We start from the raw sequence: 15,243 nt of genomic DNA on the forward strand, positions 1-15,243 counted from the left end.
TTTGCAACTATAGTGTCTTCAGAGTGTATTCAGACCCTTTGACTTATTCAACATTTTGTTGTGTTACAAAATGGATTCAATATTTTTTTCTCACCCATCTACACACAAAACCCCATAATGACAGAAGCACATTCATTTCCAGTAGAACACCGGGTTTGCCTTGCAGAGGCAGTTGCAGTGCGTTCTGTTTGGTGCGTATGTTGGATTTATCGAACGTATCAAATTGTATGCATAGACGGCTTGACAGAGATGGTAGCAGATGGTGAATGTTGAACTGTTGTTGCACACATATCCAGATGATGCCGCTGTAGGTGTGAATGAGGAGTCAACCATCTCAACAACCCTCATGCCTGCCCTCTGGTTGCCCTACGGCCTCAACCGGGTTTAGAGGTTTCAGAAGACCTTGAGGAGTCCCACATTCAGCCACTTATCTAATGGGGGAAAAAAACACATTTGCTGCAGCTACAGTCAACGGCCAAACGCACGTACTCATGTGCTACACATAACATCCACACATCAGAGGAATTCCTTAGTGTCAGTGTCTTTGCAGTATTCATATGTGCCAGTGTGTTTGTAGTATTCCTTAGTGCCAGTGTGTTTGCAGTATTCCTTAGTGTCAGTGTCTTTGCAGTATTCATTAGTGCCAGTGTCTTTGCAGTATTCCTTAGTGCCAGTGTCTTTGCAGTATTCCATAGAGCCAGTGTGTTTGTAGTATTCCTTAGTGCCAGTGTGTTTGCAGTATTCATTATTGCCAGTGTGTTTGCAGTATTCATTAGTGCCAGTGTGTTTGCAGTATTCATTAGTGCCAGTGTCTTTGCAGTATTCATTAGTGCCAGTGTGTTTGCAGTATTCCATAGAGCCAGTGTGTTTGCAGTATTCCTTAGTGCCAGTGTCTTTGCAGTATTCCTTAGTGCCAGTGTCTTTGCAGTATTCATTAGTGCCAGTGTCTTTGCAGTATTCCTTAGTGCCAGTGTCTTTGCAGTATTCATTAGTGCCAGTGTCTTTGCAGTATTCATTAGTGCCAGTGTGTTTGCAGTATTCATTAGTGCCAGTGTCTTTGCAGTATTCATTAGTGCCAGTGTGTTTGCAGTATTCATTAGTGCCAGTGTGTTTGCAGTATTCATTAGTGCCAGTGTCTTTGCAGTATTCATTAGTGCCAGTGTGTTTGCAGTATTCATTAGTGCCAGTGTGCTTGCAGTATTCATTAGTGCCAGTGTGTTTGCAGTATTCATTAGTGCCAGTGTGTTTGCAGTATTCATTAGTGCCAGTGTGTTTGCAGTATTCATTAGTGCCAGTGTGTTTGCAGTATTCATTAGTGCCAGTGTGTTTGCAGTATTCATTAGTGCCAGTGTGTTTGCAGTATTCATTAGTGCCAGTGTATTTGCAGTATTCATTAGTGCCAGTGTGTTTGCAGTATTCATTAGTGCCAGTGTGTTTGCAGTATTCATTAGTGCCAGTGTGTTTGCAGTATTCATTAGTGCCAGTGTGTTTGCAGTATTCATTAGTGCCAGTGTGTTTGCAGTATTCATTAGTGCCAGTGTCTTTGCAGTATTCATTAGTGCCAGTGTATTTGCAGTATTCCTTAGTGCCAGTGTATTTGCAGTATTCCTTAGTGCCAGTGTGTTTGCAGTATTCATTAGTGCCAGGATTGTATTGCATTTGATATGTTTAGTAAAGAACCATGATATTGTACAGTAAGGAAATTCTAGGCTGTGTGTGTCCATTGCACTTGTGCCAATCGACTCAATAACTTTATCATCATGGTATATATTTCATGGAGGCCCCCCCTGCGGGCCTCGTGGTCTTTACACTGATGGTGGACTGGCTTATCTGAGAATAGTTTACCAGCAGGCTACTTTTAAGTAGAAAATCCTCCATTATAGAACCCTTCACTCTAAATTAGTTCTAGTGCCCCCATGATACTGATCCTAGACCAGATTTACTTTGAGGCCAGCTTACAGGGGGATAAGGAAATGTGGAACTCATGCTGCGTTCTGAACTGACGCTGACACTGAGGAAAAGTAAGGAGGCTGTAAACCAACAATAAAACTGAACCTGCCAATCGCCCACGATTTGGGTTACTTCTTTAGTTCACAGGTAGATATTTGTTTTTCTTTCAGAAATGAGTCTTAACTCGAGACAATGATGTGTGGGCCTACCTGTCAGACATTCATAGAAATCGTTCCTAGATGTCAAACAATTCAAGCAACTTGGTTCATTCGGGTGCAGTGTTTCTGCACTGCTTGTTGCAACAGGACGAAAAGACAGTCATTTCCTTTGTCATACGCTGTCTTGCTCACCGCTGCCTCCTCTCTTACAGACAGGCTGAGCCGAGCAAAAGTCCCTGGAAGAATATTCCAGAGACTGACGGGGACGTTTTAGAGACTGACAGGACTCCAGCAAGTGATAGAGACTGACGGGATTCCGGGGAGTGTTAGAGACTGACAGGACTCCAGGGAAAGTTAGAGACTGACAGAACTCCAGGGAGTGCTAGAGACTGACGGGATTCCAGAGAGTGTTAGAGACTGACGGGATTCCCGGGAGTGTTAGAGACTGACAGGACTCCAGGGAAAGTTAGAGACTGACAGAACTCCAGGGAGTGCTAGAGACTGACAGGACTCCAGGGAGTGCTAGAGACTGACGGGATTCCAGAGAGTGTTAGAGACTGACGGGATTCCCGGGAGTGTTAGAGACTGACAGGACTCCAGGGAAAGTTAGAGACTGACAGAACTCCAGGGAGTGCTAGAGACTGACAGGACTCCAGGGAGTGCTAGAGACTGACAGGACTCCAGGGAGTGCTAGAGACTGACAGGACTCCAGGGAAAGTTAGAGACTGACAGGACTCCAGGGAAAGTTAGAGACTGACAGGACCCCAGGGAAAGTTAGAGACTGACGGGACTCTGGGGAGTGCTAGAGACTGACAGGACTCCAGGGAGTGCTGGAGACTGACAGGACTACAGGGAGTGTTAGAGACTGACAGGACTCCAGGGAAAGTTAGAGACTGACGGGATTCCGGCAGGTGTGGAGACTGACAGGACTCCGGGGAAGTGTTAGAAGCGGATTCAAGACTTCCATGTGCTCAGCCAGCAGATTTGCCATCTCCGAGCTTCTCACTGCCTCTATCCATTGGCCCTGGCTACAGCCAGATGCCACTATATTGGTCAACACAAACACAAACCCGGATCTCAGTTCAGTTATTGTCTCAATAGATACAGTTAACCCACAGACAAGGTTGTACTTCCATATGTGGACCCTGGTTCTACAGCACATTACACCCAAGGGCCACATTGGCTGCAGCACACATTGTATTTTCCTTCGCTTCACTGTTTGCTTGGGCAGCGGTTTTGGAGCATATTTGGCCCCAATGGTATTCAGCCCTGGGTCTGGACTGTGAATAGTGGTCAGTGTCTAGTATTTTGGTCAAGTCTTATATAGAGTGGAAAAAGTAGGTTGAACACAAACAGATCCATCCAGGCACCCTGGATGGGTAGATGCCCTCCGCTTGCTCTGCTCTCCCCCGAACGCTCTCCCTGGGGAGAAGTTCATAAAGACTGTCCACTGAGACCCAGCAGCCATCAGACAAGAATGTCCCAGTCAGACTCCCTCCCAGTGCACAACAACTGGAGAGGAGGGAGGGAGGGGTGCGGAACCCTACCCTGTCCCCATCACCGCTCACACACAGCACCAGACTCTTACACTTTGTCATACACACATATTCTCACGCAAGCATGCATGTATACACACACACTTTAACAGTCAGTTGGATCCAGATGGGGAATAGCATGTTGATCATTAGACTAGCTACCCTCTTAGGCCTACCAGGGGTTACTACCAGGGGTTCCTACCAGGGGTTCCTCTGGAACTGATCTAAGGCCTACCAGGGTTTCCTACCAGGGGTTCCTCTGGGACTGATCTAAGGCCTACCAGGGTTTCCTACCAGGGGTTCCTCTGGGACTGATCTAAGGCCTACCAGGTTTTCCTACCAGGGGTTCCTACCAGGGGTTCCTACCAGAGGTTCCTACCAGGGGTTCCTACCAGGGGTTCCTACAAGGAGTTCCTACCAGGGGTTCCTACCAGAGGTTCCTACAAGGAGTTCCTACCAGGAGTTCCTACCAGGAGTTCCTACCAGGAGTTCCTACCAGGTGTTCCTACCAGGTGTTCCTACAGAAAAGCCAAGTTGGATCCAAATACCAAATCACACACAACCTTCCAGGTCCTTCATAGTCGCCTCAACACACCAGCTAGTTGCCCAATCCCAAATCGACCCCTAGATTTAACTGTGGCTTTACCTCCCGACGAGAGGATATACAGTGCATTCAGAAGGTACAGAAAGTTCATACCCCTCCACCTGTGGTAAATTCAATTGATTGGAGTGTTCAGACCCCTTGACTTTTTCCACATTTTGTTACGTTACAGCCTTATGCTAAAATGAATCAAATATATATATTTTTCCCATCAATCTACACACAATAACCAATAATGACAAAACAAAAACAGGTTTTTGGAAATTTTTGCAAATGTATTCAAAGTAAAAATCTGAAATTCCTTATTTACATGCACTTCCTGTTTCCATTGATCATCCTGGAGATGTTTCTACAACTTTATTGGGGAAGGGTACCAAAAAAATGACTGCAGCATTGAAGGTCCAAGAACACAGTGGCCTCCATCATTCTCAAATGAAAGAAGTTTGGAACCACCAAGACTCTTCCTCGAGCTGGCCTCCCGCCCAAACTGAGCAATCAGGGGAAAAGGGCCTTTGTCAGGGAGGTGACCAGGAACCCGATGGTCACTCTGACAGAGCCCGAGAGTTCCTCTGTGGAGATGGGAGAACCTTTCAGAAGGACAACCATCTCTGCAGCACTCCACCAATCAGGCCTTTATGGTAGAGTGGCCAGACGGAAGCCCCTCCTCAGTAAAAGGCACATGCCAGCCCGCTTGGAGTTTGTCAAAAGGCAAAAGGTCTGATGAAACCAATATGTAACTCTTTGGCCTGAATGCCAAGAGTCACGTCTGTAGGAAACCTAGTACCATCCCTACGGTGAAGCATGGCGGTGGCAGCATCATGCTGTGGGGATGTCTTTCAGCGGCAGGGACTGGGAGACTAGTCAGGATTAAGGGAAGGATGAACGGAGCAAAGTACAGAGATCCTTGAGGAAAATTTGCTCAGGACCTCAGACTGGGGTGAAGGTTCACCTTCCAACAGGACACAGCACACAGCCAAGACAACACAGGAGTGGCTTTGGGATGTCAGGATTGAGGGAAAGCCAGAGCCAGGACTTGAACCCGATTGAACCTCTCTGGAGAGACCTGAAAATAGCTGTGCAGAGATGCTCACCAGGGTAGCCTAGTGGCGGCAGGGTAGCCTAGTGGTTAGAGTGATTGGACTAGTAACCAAAAGGTTGCAAGTTCAAATCCCCGAGCTGACAAGGTACAAATCTGTCGTTCTGCCCCTGAAAAGGCAGTTAACCCACTGTTCCTAGGCCGTCATTGAAAATAAGAATTTGTTCTTAACTGACTTGCCGAGTAAAATAAAGGTAAAAAAAAAAAATCCAACCTGACAGAGCTTGACAGGATCTACAGAGAAGAATGGGAGAAACTCCCCAAATACCGGTGTGCCAAGCTTGTAGCGTCATACCCAGGAAGACTCAAGGCTGCAATCAATGCCAAAGGTGCTTCAACAAAGTACTGAGTAAAGGGTCCGAATACTTCTGTAAATGTGATATTTAAATAGAGTATTTTTTATAAATTGTCATTATGGGGTATCGTGTGTAGATTTATGAGGGGGAAAAAATGATTTAATCAATTTTAGAGTAAGGTTGTAACGTAACAACATTAGGAAAAAGTCAAGGGGTCTTCCAGGTGTATTGCACATTCATAGAAGCATCTCCAGTTTGTCTCTCCAGCGACCTGTGTAGCTGTGGACGTGACGAGAGGCCCCAAGTCTGGGAGAAGGGAAACATTATCGTCCGTTATAATCTACCCATGGACCTCAGCTTCACGTATGCACATCTGAAAACTCTCTCTGTGTGTGTGTGTGTGTGTGTGTGTGTGTGTGTGTGTGTGTATAAACAGACATCCAGTAATCCCAGGTCTTTGACATTAAACAACACAATTAATCAGCGTCGACAGCAACAGAGCACCCTGGTCTTTCTCCGATGTTCTGTCAGCGACTCACCATGCTCCATAATCACTCTTTATACGAAATGTATCAGGTTAATGGGCTGTGCAATCAGAGGTATCCTCTCTCTCACCAAGGAGAAAAATGATCTGTTGAATAGTTGTGTCCTGTAGATAAATGGTAGGGAGTGTTCTTTTGAAATATCATGAGATCTGAGAAAGAACAGAGAACATAACAAAACATTTTTGTCAACTGGAAAGATAAATAGTATTTCCAATGTGTTCTGAAAGACTGATACTGTGCCTTCAGAAAGAATTCACGCACTGTGACTTTTTCTAAATGTTTGTTGTGTTACAATGAGTCCATGCAACTGTTTATGAGACTTGTTAAGCACATTTTTACTCCAGAATTTATTTAGACTTGTCATAACAACATCGTTGAATACCTATTGACTCAAGACATTTCAGCTTTTCATTTTAGAATAATTTGGAAAAACATCATTCCACTTTGACATTATGGGTTATTGAATGTTGGCCAGTGACAAAACAAAAAAACACCCTCAATTTAATCCATTTTACATTCAGGCTGTAACACGACAAAATGTTGAAAAAGTCCAGGGTTGTGAATACTTAAGTATTGTAAGTAGATCTGCTACTGGGAAGATGCATAATACTGCAAATGTCCTCGGGATTTTAAGTAGTAACCACCTACTGTAGCAGACCGTGTCTGGTTAATGCTAGTGGTGAAGGAGAACAGGCTACAGAGGTTGAGAGAGGGGGTTCACCCATTAAGGCTAAGGAGAACAGGGTACAGAGGTTGAGAGAGGGGGTTCACCCATTAGGGCTAAGGAGAACAGGCTACAGAGGTTGAGAGAGGGGGTTCACCCATTAGGGCTAAGGAGAACAGGCTTCAGAGGTTGAGAGAGGGGGTTCACCCATTAGGGCTAAGGAGAACAGGCTTCAGAGGTTGAGAGAGGGGGTTCACCCATTAGGGCTAAGGAGAACAGGCTTCAGAGGTTGAGAGAGGGGGTTCACCCATTAGGGCTAAGGAGAATAGGCTACAGAGGTTGGGAGAGGGGGTTCACCCATTAGGGCTAAGGAGAACAGGCTACAGAGGTTGGGAGAGGGGGTTCACCCATTAGGGCTAAGGAGAACAGGCTACAGAGGTTGAGAGAGGGGGTTCACCCATTAGGGCTAAGGAGAACAGGCTACAGAGGTTGAGAGAGGGGGTTCACCCATTAGGGCTAAGGACAATAGGCTACAGAGGTTGAGAGAGGGGGTTCACCCAGAAGGGTTTTGTAGATGATATGCCTTCTGCACATATAAAATTAGGTCCAACCCACCATTTGGTACAAGGTGCAATGGCTGGTGAATTAATAAAGCGCAAGGATGCATGATAAACAGAGTCCAGTCTCTGTAAGACAGAGGAGGCTGCATGATAAACAGAGTCCAGTCTCTGTTAGACAGAGGAGGCTGCATGATAAACAGAGTCCAGTCTCTGTTAGACAGAGGAGGCTGCATGATAAACAGAGTCCAGTCTCTGTTAGACAGAGGAGGCTGCATGATAAACAGAGTCCAGTCTCTGTTAGACAGAGGAGGCTGCATGATAAACAGAGTCCAGTCTATGTTAGACAGAGGAGGCTGCATGATAAACAGAGTCCAGTCTCTGTTAGACAGAGGAGGCTGCATGATAAACAGAGTCCAGTCTATGTTAGACAGAGGAGGCTGCATGATAAACAGAGTCCAGTCTCTGTAAGACAGAGGAGGCAGCATGATAAACAGAGTCCAGTCTCTGTTAGACAGAGGAGGCTGCATGATAAACAGAGTCCAGTCTCTGTTAGACAGAGGAGGCTGCATGATAAACAGAGTCCAGTCTCTGTACGACAGAGGAGGCAGCATGATAAACAGAGTCCAGTCTCTGTTAGACAGAGGAGGCTGCATGATAAACAGAGTCCAGTCTCTGTTAGACAGAGGAGGCTGCATGATAAACAGAGTCCAGTCTCTGTTAGACAGAGGAGGCTGCATGATAAACAGAGTCCAGTCTCTGTACGACAGAGGAGGCAGCATGATAAACAGAGTCCAGTCTCTGTTAGACGGAGGAGGCTGCATGATAAACAGAGTCCAGTCTCTGTAAGACAGAGGAGGCTGCATGATAAACAGAGTCCAGTCTCTGTAAGACAGAGGAGGAGGCTGCATGATAAACAGAGTCCAGTCTCTGTTAGACAGAGGAGGCTGCATGATAAACAGAGTCCAGTCTCTGTAAGACAGAGGAGGCTGCATGATAAACAGAGTCCAGTCTCTGTAAGACAGAGGAGGCTGCATGATAAACAGAGTCCAGTCTCTGTTAGACAGAGGAGGCTGCATGATAAACAGAGTCCAGTCTCTGTTAGACAGAGGAGGCTGCATGATAAACAGAGTCCAGTCTATGTTAGACAGAGGAGGCTGCATGATAAACAGAGTCCAGTCTGTAAGACAGAGGAGGAGGCTGCATGATAAACAGAGTCCAGTCTCTGTTAGACAGAGGAGGCTGCATGATAAACAGAGGAGGCTGCATGATAAACAGAGTCCAGTCTGTTAGACAGAGGAGGCTGCCTGCATATACAACGAGTCACTGTCATCAATTACAGAGAGAAAAGTGGCCTGAACAAGCTTCTTTCTAGTCATAAGCGGTAAGCAAGCCTTATTACGAAAATAAAACCCCATTTAAATGTAAGCTTCCTCACAAGATTATCCATATGAACTTTGAAGGACAACTTGTCATCCAACCATATACCTGCTGTAAGTAGGATGACACTGTATCAATGGATAAGCCACCAGATGTGACAATGCTAACATTCTCTGACTGAGTGTGAGCTCTGGTAAAGGTCATGACCTATTTCCATTCTACAGGTCAATTCTCGGGGCTCAAGTCTCGGCCTGTCAGGGATCCTCAACTAGATTCAGCCATGGGATGATTTTTGGTCTTGGTCAGGAGCTGGAACATAATCACAAATAAATTGTAGATGGCAAATTGACCGCAAGAAGCCCAAACATATATAATATTTGACTAAAACATTTGTATACGATCACGTGTCTCTCTAATATACATGGGAATACTTGGGAACAGATGAAATTAAAATCACTTGGAGCTGATTTCTTGGTGTTTTTGAAAGTCTATATTATGCCCAACAATGACAATTCTCCAAAATCCTACTTTTTTTTTTTTTTGCACAGTAAACTTGGAGGGGCCATATAAAACCATCCACTGGCCGTCAGTTGGGGAATCCTGGCCTCGACCCTAGGGGCTATGTAGCTTCTTATCTGTCATGTTTGGAGTTGTGTTACGCTGTTATGTTGTCACGTCCTGACCATAGAAAGACTGTGTTTTCTATGGTAGAGTAGGTCAGGGCGTGACTAGAGGGGTTTTAGTCTAGTTGATTATTTCTATGTGGGGTTCTAGGTTTATTTTTCTATGTTGGTGATTTGTATGATTCCCAATTAGAGGCAGCTGGTAATCGTTATCTCTAATTGGGGATCATACTTAAGTTGCATTTTTCCACCTTTGGGTTATGGGATATTGTTTGAATGTATGTGTTTTGGGTTAGTGCACATCACATCTCTGTAGTCACGGTTCGTTTATTGTTTATTTGTTTTTGTCATTGCTAAGTTTCACTTTATTCATTAACATGATGTGGAACTCAACATAGGCTGAGCCTTGGTCCGACCATCATTACTACGAACCATGTGATATATGTGGAAACTTGTTTCTTTCCAGTTGAGTTGCCATGGTCGTGTCAGTACACAGAAACTTTAAAGAGCAACTGTTCCTTAAAAAACATCTTGTTTAGAAAACAGCATATGTGGCATTGATATGAGTCAGAAATAATTATTCTACTGTCAAAATTGACTACAAAGTGTAAATAGGATAAATAAAGTTTTGTGACTTGTGGTTGTGACTGTATCACAATGTAAATAAAGGTTGGGTTTGTTTCAATCCTGCCACATGCCCACATTTGGCAGCACATAAGTAATCATCAATACGGATTGCAGCAGCACGCCACCTGATCGTAATGCCTGTGGTAAACTTGGGTTGACTTTGGATATCCCTATGGGGATAGTTACCATCGCTAAATTACACAATGTACATGTGTGTAATGGCAGATCTCCTCTTCGTCTGAAGAGGAGTAAGGATCGAACCAAGATGCAGCAAGGTAAGGGTCCATAACTTTAATCAAAGAAAGCACTGAACACTTAATCAAAAGAAACGTGAAGAAACGAAACAGAAACAGTACCGTGTGGCGACTGCCACGGAAACAAACACCCACAAACCAACAGTGAAACCCAGGCTACATAAGTATCATTCTCAATCAGAAACAAACACCCACAAACCAACAGTGAAACCCAGGCTACCTAAGTATCATTCTCAATCAGAAACAAACACCCACAAACCAACAGTGAAACACAGGCTACCTAAGTATCATTCTCAATCAGAAACAAACACCCACAAACCAACAGTGAAACACAGGCTACCTAAGTATCATTCTCAATCAGAAACAAACACCCACAAACCAACAGTGAAACCCAGGCTACCTAAGTATCATTCTCAATCAGAAACAAACACCCACAAACCAACAGTGAAACCCAGGCTACCTAAGTATCATTCTCAATCAGAAACAAACACCCACAAACCAACAGTGAAACCCAGGCTACCTAAGTATCATTCTCAATCAGAAACAAACACCCACAAACCAACAGTGAAACCCAGGCTACCTAAGTATCATTCTCAATCAGAAACAAACACCCACAAACCAACAGTGAAACCCAGGCTACCTAAGTATCATTCTCAATCAGAAACAAACACCCACAAACCAACAGTGAAACCCAGGCTACCTAAGTATCATTCTCAATCAGAAACAAACACCCACAAACCAACAGTGAAACCCAGGCTACCTAAGTATCATTCTCAATCAGAAACAAACACCCACAAACCAACAGTGAAACCCAGGCTACCTAAGTATCATTCTCAATCAGAAACAAACACCCACAAACCAACAGTGAAACCCAGGCTACCTAAGTATCATTCTCAATCAGAGACAACTAACGACACCTGCCTCTGATTGAGAACCATACCAGGTCGAAACAGAAACAAAACAGAAAGAAACAAACATAGACTGCCCACCCCAACTCACGCCCTGACCATAATAAATAAAGACAATACAAAGGAAATAAAGGTCAGAACGTGACAATGTGAGAATATATACAATATGTGACAATATGTTAAGATTCCAATACTTCAAATGTCAATGACTTATAAACAAACCTCAAACCAACTATAAATTGTAGACATTCATATACAAATATTGAAACCATGTAATGATAAAACTAAAAGGTGTACAACATGAAGATATTGTCTAGTTTACATTGTGTCATTTAACGGTCCCTAACTAGCCCCAGAGATAGGCTATCCAAAGTCAAAGTCAAGTCACACACCAGCCAGCTGAAGCTAATTGGCAAAATAATTTGGCTAAATCTTCCCACCTGCGAACACACATACACACACACACGAGACACCCACGTCAAACCTCACCCCGAAACCCTGTTTAATTAAGTAATGGCCGCTAGCATTTCTTAATGAACCAAATCTAAAATGAGGCCAAACCAGGAAGTGCAGTCGCCCTTTAAAACTAAGTAATGACATGTTGCACCTCTACCTTGCTGCCTTCCAGATGAGCCAAGGAGGAGGACAGATGACAACAGCAGGGCAGTGGAGGACTTGGAACAGCAGCAACCAGGGGCAAATGGCAAGGTAGAAAAACATCTCATCTCTCAATGTTCTAATCTCTCAATGTTCTAATCTCTCAATGTTCTCATCTCTCAATGTTCTCATCTCTCAATGTTCTCATCTCTCAATGTTCTCATCTCTCAATGTTCTCATCTCTCAATGTTCTAATCTCTCAATATACTAATCTCTCAATGTTCTAATCTCTCAATGTTCTCATCTCTCAATGTTCTCATCTCTCAATGTTCTAATCTCTCAATGTTCTAATCTCTCAATATTCTAATCTCTCAATGTTCTAATCTCTCAATGTTCTAATCTCTCAATATTCTAATCTCTCAATGTTCTAATCTCTCAATGTTTTAATCTCTCAATGTTCTAATCTCTCAATGTTCATCTCAAAGTGCGCCAAATTCGTGCATTTAGCTGTTGAGATTTTTTGACCAGACCACCCTGCTGGCTTTGGGCTAAATCCCAAAGTATTCCAATCCTAGAAACGGACATAAATTATAGAATAATAGCCATCTATATCAACATGATCTACTTAGCTTGAGTTTGGGTTTGTTTTTGCTGAATAATATAATAATATACTGTAATAATATAATATAATAATTTGCAGTAATAATACTATAATAACATAATATAATAATATACTGTAATAATATAATAATTTACACTAATATACTGCAATAACATAATATAATAATATCCTATATGTATATGTACTGTAATAATATACTGTAATAATGTAATATAATAATTTACTGTAATTATATATTAATATAATGTAATAATATAACAATATATGTAATAATATAATAATGTACTGTAATAATATAATAATGTACTGTAATATACTGTAATTATATAATATTATACTGTAATAATTAAATAATATACTGTAATAATATAATAATATACTGTAATAATATAATAATGTACTGTAATTCTATAATATACTGTAATAATGAAATAATATTGTCAAGCCCTGGTCGAAATATATTATGTTTATATTAATTTATTTGGTCAGGCCAGGGTGTGACATGGGTTATTGTGGTGTGTTTTTGTCTTGGGGTTTTGTGGGGTGTCTAGCGTAGTCTATGGCTGCCTGAGGCGGTGATTATCGTTGTCTCTGATTGGGAACCATATTTAGGCAGCCATATTCTTTGAGTGTTTCGTGGGTGATTGTTCCTGTCTCTGTGTTTATATTCACCAGATAGGCTGTATAGTTTTTTCACGTTTCCGTCTGTTGTTTTTTTGTACATTTCAGTTATTTCATGTCTAGTCATTTTTCATCAATAAACATGAGTAACCACCACGCTGCATTTTGGTCCGCTCCTCCTTCAACAGAAGAACGTCGTAACAGAATCACCCACCTTGACAGGACCAAGCGGCATGGTAACAGGCAACAGCAGCAGCAGGAGCAGGTTGACAAGACTTTCTGGACTTCGACGGGAGAGGACCCTGGGTTAAACCAGGGGAGTGTAGCCGCCCCAAGGTGCAGCGAGAGAAGGAATGGACATGGGAGGATGAACTGGACGGTAAAGGACCCTGGGATCAGCCTGGAGAATATCGCCGTCCCAAGGAAGAACTGGAGGCGACGAAAGCGGAGAGGCGCTGGTATGAAGAGGCAGCATGGCGACGCGGTTGGAAGCCCGAGAGTCAGCCCCAAAAATGTATTGGGGGGGTGGGGCTCACAGGGAGTATGGCTACGCCAGGTAGGAGACCTGCGCAAACTTCCTGTGCTTACCGGGGGGCTAAAGAGACCGGGCAGGCACCATGTTATGCTGTGGAGCGCACGGTGTCTCCAGTGCGGGTGCATAGCCCGGTGCGGTACATACCAGCTCCTCGTATTGGCCGGGCTAGAGTGGGCATCGAGCCAGGTAAAGCTGGGCAGGCTCGGTGCTCAAGACCTCCAGTGCGCCTGCACGGTCCGGTCTATCCACTGCCACTTTCACACACCAGTCCTCCGGTGGCAGCTCCCCGCACCAGGCTTCCTGTGCGTGTCCTCGGCCCAGTACCACCAGTGCCAGCACCACGCATCAGGCCTACAGTGCGCCTCGCCTCTCCAGCGCTGCCCGAGCCTTCCTCCTCTCCTGCGCTGTCGGAGCCTCTCGCCTCTCCAGCGCTGCTGGAGTCTCCTGCCTGTTCAGCGCAGCCAGCGCCTTCCTCCTCTACAGCGCTGCTGGAGTCTCCCGCCTGTTTAGCGCAGCCAGAGCCTTCCTCCTCTCCTGCGCTGATGGAGTCTCCTGCCTGTTTAGGGCAGCCAGAGCTGCCAGCCTGCATGGAGCAGCCAGAGCTGTCAGTCTGCATGGAGCAGCCGGAGCTGCCAGTCTGCATGGAGCTGCCAGTCTGCATGGAGCTGCCAGTCTGTAAGGAGCTGCCAGTCTGCAAGGAGCTGCCAGTCTGCAAGGAGCTGCCAGAGCTGCCAGTCTGCATGGAGCAGCCAGAGCTGCCAGTCTGCATGGAGCAGCCGGAGCTGCCAGTCTGCATGGAGCTGCCAGTCTGCATGGAGCTGCCAGTCTGTAAGGAGCTGCCAGTCTGCAAGGAGCTGCCAGTCTGCAAGGAGCTGCCAGTCTGCAAGGAGCTGCCAGTCTGCAAGGAGCTGCCAGAGCTGCCAGTCTGCATGGAGCAGCCAGAGCTGCCAGTCTGCAGGGAGTCGCCAGAGCTGCCAATCTGCATGGAGCAGCCAGAGTCGCCAGTCAGCATGGAGCAGCCAGAGCTGCCAGTCAGCATGGAGCAGCCAGAGCTGCCAGTCAGCATGGAGCAGCCAGAGCTGCCAGTCAGCATGGAGCAGCCAGAGCTGCCAGTCAGCATGAAGCAGCCAGAGCTGCCAGTCAGCATGGAGCAGCCAGAGCCGTCAGTCTGCCAGGATCCGCCAGTCAGCCAGACTCTTCCAGATCTGCCAGTCAACCAGACTCTTCCAGATCTGCCAGTCAGCCAGACTCTTCCAGATCTGCCAGTCAACCAGACTCTTCCAGATCTGCCAGTCAGCCAGACTCTTCCAGATCTGCCAGTCAACCAGACTCTTCCAGATCTGCCAGTCAACCAGACTCTTCCAGATCTGCCAGTCAATCAGACTCTTCCAGATCTGCCAGTCTGTAACGGCGTTCTTCTTTTGTTGAAAGAGAGTCGGACCGAAATGCAGCGTGTAAGTTACTCATGTTTATTAGGAAGACAAACGAACGAACTATACATGAATAACTAATAAATACAAAAACAACAAACAGAACGTGAAACCTATTACAGCCTGACTGGTGAAACTAACACAGAGACAGGAACAATCACCCACGAAATACAAAGCGAAAAACAGGCTACCTAAATACGGTTCCCAATCAGAGACAACGAGAATCACCTGACTCTGATTGAGA

Source organism: Oncorhynchus masou, chromosome 15 (assembly GCF_036934945.1).
Source record: "Oncorhynchus masou masou isolate Uvic2021 chromosome 15, UVic_Omas_1.1, whole genome shotgun sequence".
Taxonomy (NCBI): Eukaryota; Metazoa; Chordata; class Actinopteri; order Salmoniformes; family Salmonidae; genus Oncorhynchus; species Oncorhynchus masou.